At 40.8% G+C, this 9,580-nt stretch overlaps 1 protein-coding gene across 1 annotated transcript in view; it reads right to left on the bottom strand.

Annotated features, from left to right (window-relative positions):
• Positions 1 to 9,580, bottom strand: part of LOC145435525 (uncharacterized) — a 349,573-nt gene that overhangs the window by 203,138 nt on the left and 136,855 nt on the right. The gene's annotated exons all lie outside the window — the stretch shown is intronic.

Genomic DNA, 9,580 nt, shown 5'->3' with positions numbered 1-9,580 from the left:
TTTCCTTTGAAATGTAGAAGTAGCTCTTTGGAAATGTTTTAAAAGTAAAAGTTCTACTTTGAAACGTAGATAGTAGCTCTTCGAAAAGTAAGAAGTTGTGCTCTGAAATGGAAAAACTGGTGCTTTCAAAAGGAAAAATTTGTTCTTTACAAAGTAAAATATTCTAAAATAACATAACCACTTGAATGATATAATTACTTCGGCTCCATGCACGGCCGACGGGCGACCGAAAGCAGTGTTGGGATGACTCGAGTCAGACTCGGGTCACCTTTTTCGTGCGACTTGAATTGACTCGAGTCACTTTGCTAAAGTGACTTGACTCGGCGTATCAGAAATGTTGATTGACTTGTGACTCGGAGCAAAATTCACGAGTCAATTTCAAGTCATCAAGTAATCGGTGTCGATAAAAATCACTGTGTCTTGCACGTGTTCGGATTTTTCGTGTAACGCTTGTGTAACCCGTGAGAGAGAGCGACCAATCATTGAATGATCGTGCGTTTTACTGAGCCTCCATTGTTCTCTCATAAATAATAAATAATACATCCTCAAACGAAGTGATCGAAGCTTACAGCTTACGTTGTCGTAAACTAGTAATAAAGTAATTTAACAACAAAATATCTATTTCTGTTCTCTGTTCTCACCTTAACCAAACCTCTTGTTTTGTTGAAATTGAGATAGATTATATTTTATTTACTTTTCAACCATTGGCGCAGACTCGGATTGTATCATCTCAATATGTATAAATGGGCAATGTATTGCATCTTATCAATTCGTCTCTCTATTCTCTATTTTGGTTGGTAACTATAAACTGAGGCTGTGCAATTACTTGCGCAGTTTAACAGTTATACGTTTGTGTGAGCGATACAGCGCCTTATTACAGGTAGGGGAGATGTGGTACCGATGGATCAAAAATTGGAAAATGATCGCTGGCCACGAAATGTTCAGCCGAAAACAGCAGATCTTTTGCTGGCTCAGCACTTTCATACAAGCTCTACCTATCGCGCACATATACATGAATATCCGTCTTTTCAAAAAATATTTATGGACGTTCAAAATTTGTTGCTCGAACGTGTCATCGGTCCCCACCCGGTGGGTCCAATGACACACGACCCGGGGACCTATGACACATATACCCTAAAAAACTCAAATGTGACAACTTTTCTTGCTCAGTATTATAATCTAAGCTGCAGCAAGCCAAAGAAGAATGTTTGGTCGCAACTGTCAAAAAATAGAATAAATATTAACTCAAATGTTGTCATAAAATCACGTTTCGATTTAGGCTCGAACTTATAAATTTGTGGATACATACATATTGCCCGAAAATCGACAGTGTGACTTCCAAATACCTCGTTATAGCGATAAAACATCATATGCAATTATTAGATAAAGATTTTCTGTACGTAGGCATGTTTCATTTGTTTCATGATTAGTATGCTTGATTATTTTGCTTGATTTGGCTATTGTATCATCGGTCCCCACCCTACGAATTTTATACATGAATCGAAAAAAAGTCCACTCAAGGAAAGTACTGAAAAAAATAATAGGTGCCATTATATAGCCTGATACAAGCCCTACACTTCACAATAAAATGATTGCTGGTTTGTTCGTGTTGAAGGTTACAAAGAAAAATGTATATGTCGATCTAAATTTAGTTTAGACCCCCCAAAACAAAAATCATCTGTGAGAGACCCCATAGCTCGCGCACGTCGAATTTTTTTGTATGTGAGGAAAGATTTTGCCAGCATGCAATTGTAGACAAGTTGACGGAGTGCAATCATGGAATTATCATAGAGAATTTTCAAAGTATTTTCGGTCCCAGTGATCCATCGGTACCACATCTCCCCTACATTTAACTCAATTTTTGATGCAGGCTTATATTTAACTCTATGTTCGTTCATCGGTTCAGAATCAATGACCGCTCAATCTGTATTTCAGACAGCTATTAAAATGCAATGACGTAAGCATGCTTCATACTTCGAAATGGCAACTTGACTTGAATTGTGACTTGACTCGGGACTTGACTTGACTGGACTCGACTTGACTCGAGTGAGCTCCAAAAATCAAGTGACTTGACTTGACTCGAGTCACCTTCGAAAATCGATTGACTTGACTCGCGTCAAAATCTGCACTGACTCTAAATGACTCGTGACTCGATCCCAGCACTGACCGAAAGGCCATTACGCATGCGGTATACATGTTGGCCTTGATTCCATGACCAGGCGTAGTCCGACCGTGACTTGGCCGAACTCGGCGGGCGAAGCGTTCGTGATGAAGTTTTTGGCTTACTTATTTGGTAATAATTTCACCACATCACAGCAAGATTGCGATAAAATGACTCGATGGGAGGCAGCCGAGACGACCTGTAGCGGCCATTTAAACAACAACCCGCTGTAACCTGGAACATGTAGGCCTGAATTGAACACGTTAAATGGTCATGAACCCCTTGTTTAACCGGTTCTCTTTTCAAAACTGAAAAACACGTCCTTATGGGACCGTTGGTCACAGAAGTTCAAAGCCTAACCGACTGGGCGATGTAGCTAGTGGGGAGCAAGGCAACCGACCGACCGTGTTTACAATCAAGAAGAAGAGATAACGTAAAAAGAGACAAGTTGATATTGGTTCCTAATGGATTCATGGTTGTGGTAGTGGTACATTTCTTTGTTGATAACCTAATGTAGAACATAGAAACCATATTTTAATATGGCTTCCAACAAGTTTTACTAATGTTTTTAGATCATGTTTTCGTGAATAAGTTCATGGACATAAAGTGAATTCGATTTATGTCCATGTCTTGATAACTGAAAAACGATGGATCATTTCGGTATCCATCCCCAAATTTATTCATGATTGTGTCCATGGTTGAGTGAATCGCATGATACAATGAAGCTATGTTTTGAGGATATTTAGAATCATATACAGTCTTTCGTCAAATCGTCATTGAGTTTGCTTTGAATCATTTGGTATGATCATGATTTCATGGATTATTCTGGAAACGAGTTTAAATGATCATTTAAATTTATAGAATCCTGCCACAGATTTCGAAATTTTTGTTTTTGCACATATTTACTTGTGGGTTGGATATCGCCCAAACGTAGGCTTCTAAACTAAGAGACGCACACGATTTCAAATTGGTATTTCTTCACTGGCATAAAATTTTTCCCAGCGGGATGGTATTTGTCTTGAGAGGTTCAGATTGCAAAAACAGGAACATTCGGCGCCAGTCATTTCGGCGCCTATGGACAATTAAACCTATATGTATTTTGTATATATAATGAAGTCTTCGGTCAGCATAAGGGCACAGACCTTTTCGGCCAAGGTTCTCACGCTGCCGATCGTTCTGCCACACTTCTTGGAGTCGCATGTTATATGGCCTAAAACTTGATTGTATGTATTGGTGGGTCGTGGCGCGGTAATGGCCCAATACCCAATAATAAAGATGACTGGCTACATCAATTCAAATTTCATAAATTTTCAAAAAAATACTCTATGATTTACGCTAATTCACGAAATAATTTTGGGCCCCCTTCGAGCTCACCCCCCCCCAGTTGGGGGGTTTGGGGTGCGGCAGTTACGGTGCTGCCCTAATACTATTGTTAAATATTAATAAAACTTGATACTGAGGCGAGGTGAATATCTATCAATCAATCACTTTCACAATTACAATATTTTCATCATTTCAAAACACTATAAAACTGCGATACAATGAAAAGAGAGGAAGCAGGTGTCGAAACGACTTGGAGTAGTCTTTGAGATCAGACACCCACCTTGGCCTAAGCGAAGCAAAGAAGAGGCATGCACAGTGCACACTGAATGAAAAGTAAAGCAGAGAATATGAAAGGCGAGCGACAAGTGAGGTGGCATGTGGCGGAAGGCGAGATCGATGTTAGGTCGTGGCGGTAATCCTGAAGGCTGACTAGCATTTATTTAGAAGAAATTGCTTGTATTTCGACTGGAATACGGACATGCTCGACGACTGTCAGATAGCCGGCGAGATGCTGTTCCACAATTGAGGTCCGGCATACTTCATAGAGCAATGCGTTTTCTTGTATTCCATCCTGATCATATGGTAGAGTATGGTTGTTCTTCGTTGACGCGCGTGTGCCGCACATGTGCGCATTTGACTCCGAGGTAATGTAGTCGTTGAAATTTGAGGGACATTGACCGCAATGGAACTGATACATAAAGTTGGTAATTCCTAGCTTTCTCATATCTTCTATGTTTAGAACACCGAATATTTTGAATAGCGTTTTATCATAGTGTCCTATATGGTGTCGACACGAGCAAATCTCACGGCTCAGTGAAATTGTATCACGTCATAATTTCCATTTGGCTACAGGCAATTTGACGGTCATTTTTGACCGGCTTGCCGAGCATTAAATTTGGTAAAACGGGTGTCAATCGAAAGCTGACTCTGCACTGATTACGAAAATATAAATTTTATTCCGCTTGCGGCCCTGGAACCCCCACAATCAGCCTCGAATTTTTGATTGTTATGGAGGTTGGCATTGGGACGCAACAATGCTTTTTGGACCTTTTTCTCTTGAGCTACTCTCTCGTTTCGCCAGACAGCATTGTTGCGTCATGAGCTATTCTCTCGTTTCGCCAGACAGCATTGTTGCGTCCTAATGCCAATTTCCATAACAATGAAAAATTCGAGGCTGATTGTGGGAGTTCCAGGGCCACGAGCGGAATAAAATTTATATTTTCGTAATCAGTGCAGAGTCAGCTTTCGATTGATACCCGTTTTACCAAATTTAATGCTCGGCAAGCCGGTCAAAAATGACCGTCAAATTGCCTGTAGCCAAATGAAAATTGTGACGTGATACAATTTCACTGAGCCGTGAGATTTGCTTGTGTCGACACCATATAGGACACTATGGTTTTATCAGTTGTACGATGTACGTACATCCAGGCTCCCGTGGGGCTTTGGAAATGATACGGATGATCCAATGTTGCAGTTTTTGCCGTGAGTAAATCGTATTATTGCAGGCAGCACCCCAACAAAGAATTCCGCACTGTAACTTTGATAGGAATAGTGTTGAAGTGTTGTTGAGTAGTGTTGAGAATGAGCTTTCAAAACCAAATGGCGCTATGCGAATCTGTCAACCGTGGATTTGCGTATGAGTAGCGCCACCGAAGGGATACGGATTGTTTATATTACAGAGAGGATCATTTTCTCATGCTGACGCGGGAGTGAATGTGCGCTGTCTGCTAATGTGAACAGGTCGCAACTTTCAACTTCAATGTAGGTACATGACAGACATTGTATCTCATCTTGTGTTCGGGAAGTAAGGGTTCGTAGCAATTCAAGATAGTCTGAAGCTATAGAGATCAATCAAACCAAAAACGCCATGTATACCAAGCGAGTGCTGCGAGTCCAAGTGTCCATCAGTATCAGTCAGACACAGACCTTGTCAGAGAGAGAGAGAGAGAATCTTTATTCGTATACATTACATATCAACATAACACTACAAAAATGGGGTCAAGTGTAGAATACGGCCAGTGATCCCCATGACCATCACCGATCATTGTTTCACATTACACCAACAAATGCTTCCCATGAACACATCAAAATAAATTGTTTTTCTTTCCTGTGGCGTGACGGACTGACGGATATTAGGGTTGTCGGAGGGGCTATTAGGGTTGGGGGAGCAGGGATGCTGGGAATATTAGGGTTGCCGGAGGTGGGATATTAGGGTTGGCGGAGGTGGGATATTAGGGTTGCCGGAGGAGGGATATTAGGGTTGCCGGTTGTGGGATATTAGGGTTGGGGGAGGTGGAATATTAGGGTTGGGGGAGGTGGTATATTAGGGTTAGGGGAGGTGGGATATTAGGGTGGCCGGAGGTGGGATATTAGGGTTGGGGGAGGTGGATATTAGGATTGCCGGAGGTGGGATATTAGGGTTGGGGGAGGGGGATATTAGGGTTCCCGGAGATGGGATATTAGGGTTGGGGAAGGTGGGATATTAGGGTGGCCGGAGGTGGGATATTAGGGTTGCCGGAGATGGGATATTAGGGTTGGGGAAGGTGGGATATTAGGGTGGCCGGAGGTGGGATATTAGGGTTGCCGGAGGTGGGATATTAGGGTTGCCGGAGATGGGATATTAGGGTTGGCGGAGGTGGAATATTAGGGTTGGGGGAGGTGGGATATTAGGGTTAGGGGAGGTGGGATATTAGGGTGGCCGGAGGTGGGATATTAGGGTTGGGGGAGGGGATATTAGGGTTAGGAGATCTATATCCATCACCCCAACCTTAATCTTGGGATGGCCTAACCTCAGCCCCTCCGGCTACCCTAATATACCCCCAACCCTAACATACCCCTAACCCTAATCTCCCCCCTCCGGCAACCCTAACATCCCACCTCCCCTAACCCTAATATCCCACCTCCCCTAACCCTAATATCCCACCTCCACCAACCCTAATATCCCACCTCCACCAACCCTAATATCCCCATCCCCCAACCCTAATATCCCCCTCCCCCAAACCCTAATAACCCACCTCCGGCAACCCTAATGTCCCACCTCCGGCAACCCTAATATCCGACTCTCCACAGGCAAAATATAAACAATTTATTTTGACGTGTTCATGTGAAGAACTATGAGTTTTGACATGTTCATGTGAAACATTGATCGGTGATGGTCATGGGGAGCACTGGCCGTATTCTACACTTGACCCCAAAAATGTAACAGTGAAATGCGACATGCAAGGTAGACGGGAGGCTCGATATGACATAGTCTTCAGAGCCGAGCCACCCGGGACAGGAGCAATTTTCACAGTCGATGACGATAACTAATGAAAAAAAAATAAAATAAAATAAAATTAAAATAAACCAACGAACAATAGGAAAAATAAGACACAGTATCATGGACCAATTTGAAATACAACACAAATACAATTTAGCGGTAGTTAGAGATAAGAGAATGAAAACATTGTTTTTTAAAAGCACAAGAGTCTAAATTGCGGGGATTAGGTGGCAGCTTATTCCAAACATTGACACCAATAAAACTGATTGAATTTTGTACTAGACTGGTAGAGTGGTGTTGCACAGACAGAGACAAGTTAGAAGAAAATCTGGTATGATGTTGGTGGGTATCTGAAGGTATCTTGAACAGATTATCAAAATAAAGTGGCTGTTCACCCTGATGATAGCTATGCATGAATTTCATTACCTCAAATTTGAAAACGTCTTCCACTTTCAATATTCCAACGCTACGATACATGCTATTACAATTCTCATATCTAGATTTCCGACAGAGAATTCGTATGACTCGGTTTTGCAAGACTTGCAATTTCTGCAGATGTTTTTTCGCAGCAGGTCCCCAAACTAGGATCCCATAAATAAGATAGCAGTGAATTAAGGCATAGTAGACTGATCTGAGAGTTTGATGAGGAATTAAATTTTTAAGGCGATAGAGAGCCCCGACACTACGCGAGATTTTAGTTTTTATATTGTTGATATGATCAGACCATCCGGGTTTATCATCAATGATAATGCCAAGATATCTAACAGTTTTATGTGTATCAAGATGTGCGTTATTTACTGTAATTCCACTGCTATTGACTTGTGTATGAAACACAAGAGTTTTGGTTTTGGAGGCATTGAGCTGAAGTTGGTTAGATGCCATCCATTTTGACACTGTCGATAGCTTAGTGTTAATGTTGTCAAATGCATCAGATACATTTTTACCGGGTATAACTATAGGCTGGTGTCATCAGCAAACAGTGTGATGTCATTGTCAAATAAATGACCAGGCAGACCAGGCCGTGGTCCGGTAAACTAGAGGATTAACTAGTATTTATTCAGTAGAAATTGCGTGTGTTTCGACTTGAAATGTGGACATGCTCGATGATTGTCGGATAGACGGCGAGATAATGTTCCACTAATCGGGTCTGGCATATTTAAAAGAGTGATTTTTTTGTCTACTATATGGTAGTTGGACGACGTGGAAGTGCGACGTGTTTTTAAACTTCAAGTCTAATCTAGCAGTTCCTACTGTACAAATAGCATCAATATTGAGATTGCCAGACAGATTTTGACACTCTGATTGTTCCCAGTACTGTAGCATGCCTCTTTTGTCACCTGCATATCTATTGATAACTCTTTACGTAGGTTGTTTCTCAATGAGTGTGCAATTGCATGCCTCATCATTTATAACTTCTTCAATTTTTCACTACATTTGTATGTGAAAGTGGGAACTTGATTGTTTGATTACATTGACTTCTTTCTTCTAATCTTCAACTTCAGTGTTCCCAGCCGACAACTGCTGCTGTTAAACGTTGTGTCTTCATTCTTGGCAAGCTATATTTTAGTAAGGACAGACACTTTCTACCCGAGAATGTTGGAGAGTATCTTTCGTTGTACTACAACAAGTGTTCATTATTTCTATCATAATGCTTGATGTAACTATACTGTGGAATTCTTCATAAGTCCAGATTTTGTTGAAATAAAGTTTGTTCTGTGTCAAAATTTGTTAGTTTTTTAGTCAGATAAGTTTTTCCAGGCCAAACTACTTCGTAAGGACAGACAGTTCCAACTAAAAATGAAGATAAGTAGTCCAACTCTAACATTTTGTGGGTCAACACATAATTTACATTACATAAGGTCAAAATCTGGTCAATATTAAGTTTATTGTAGTCAAAAATGTCAAAATTTTAATTTTTTAGGTCAAAATCCACGTTTTTTTTTGGTTAAAAAATCGCCCTAGTTACGACGTAGAAGTGAATAATACTAGAATACTCAACTTTAAGCTTAATACATTCAAAATCGAATATTCAGGTACTTGATTTTGCCAAACCCTATAGTAATTGGCAGAGACGCCGCAGGTGGAAAGCATTTAACTATAAACTAATTTTAGTTTTACTGGTTTGAAAATACATCAATGTTGTATATTTCTAGGTCATTGATTCCCAACCGCGGCTCTCAAGAGCCAAGGCAGGCTCTGATTGACCTCTAAATATGCCGCAAAAATATAATAGACCACAGTTGTTGTTTCTATGAATAATCGCTGTCAATTTCTGTATATGGATGCTAAAATAGTGGATATTAGTAATGTCTAAAGCCGCCCTAGCCCGCATTTAAAAACCGGGCAAGAGAATTCTTACAGACTAGCGTCAAATGCATGTATCAAAACAAGGATATATCTTGAGTTCTGCTGGTCATAGACCTTTATATATCGTTTGTGTGAAGAGTAAATTTCAACACAATTTTACTGACATGAAAATAACGGCTCCTAGTTAAGTATATAAATTGCGATGAGTCCAGTATCACTTGCCCCCAAACATGTGTATTGAGTTCTGGAATGTATGAAGATTGAAGAGCTATCACATAACGACATAATAGTATGTTGTAGTAATGTTATGCATTTCCAGTTTCTTTCAATGGATAGCGCTCGCCGATCTGCGTCTATCGATGTTAAAATAACCGATATGGAATCTATGGAAGTCTATGTGCATGCTTTTGAATTAGCTGGATGGTGAGATCCAAAAGTAGGCTAGTTGCATTTAGATTTTCGTTATAAGTAGCGTACTCGAGTGTTTTCATGCGGCTCCGACATCCAAAAAGGCTGGGAACCACTGTTCT

This window comes from Botryllus schlosseri, chromosome 1 (genome assembly GCF_051294905.1).
Source record: "Botryllus schlosseri isolate E-star chromosome 1, Bs_hap1, whole genome shotgun sequence".
Classification (NCBI taxonomy): domain Eukaryota; kingdom Metazoa; phylum Chordata; class Ascidiacea; order Stolidobranchia; family Styelidae; genus Botryllus; species Botryllus schlosseri.
The sequence above is the reverse complement of the archived record's forward strand: the minus strand, read 5'-3'. Positions and strand labels throughout refer to the sequence as shown.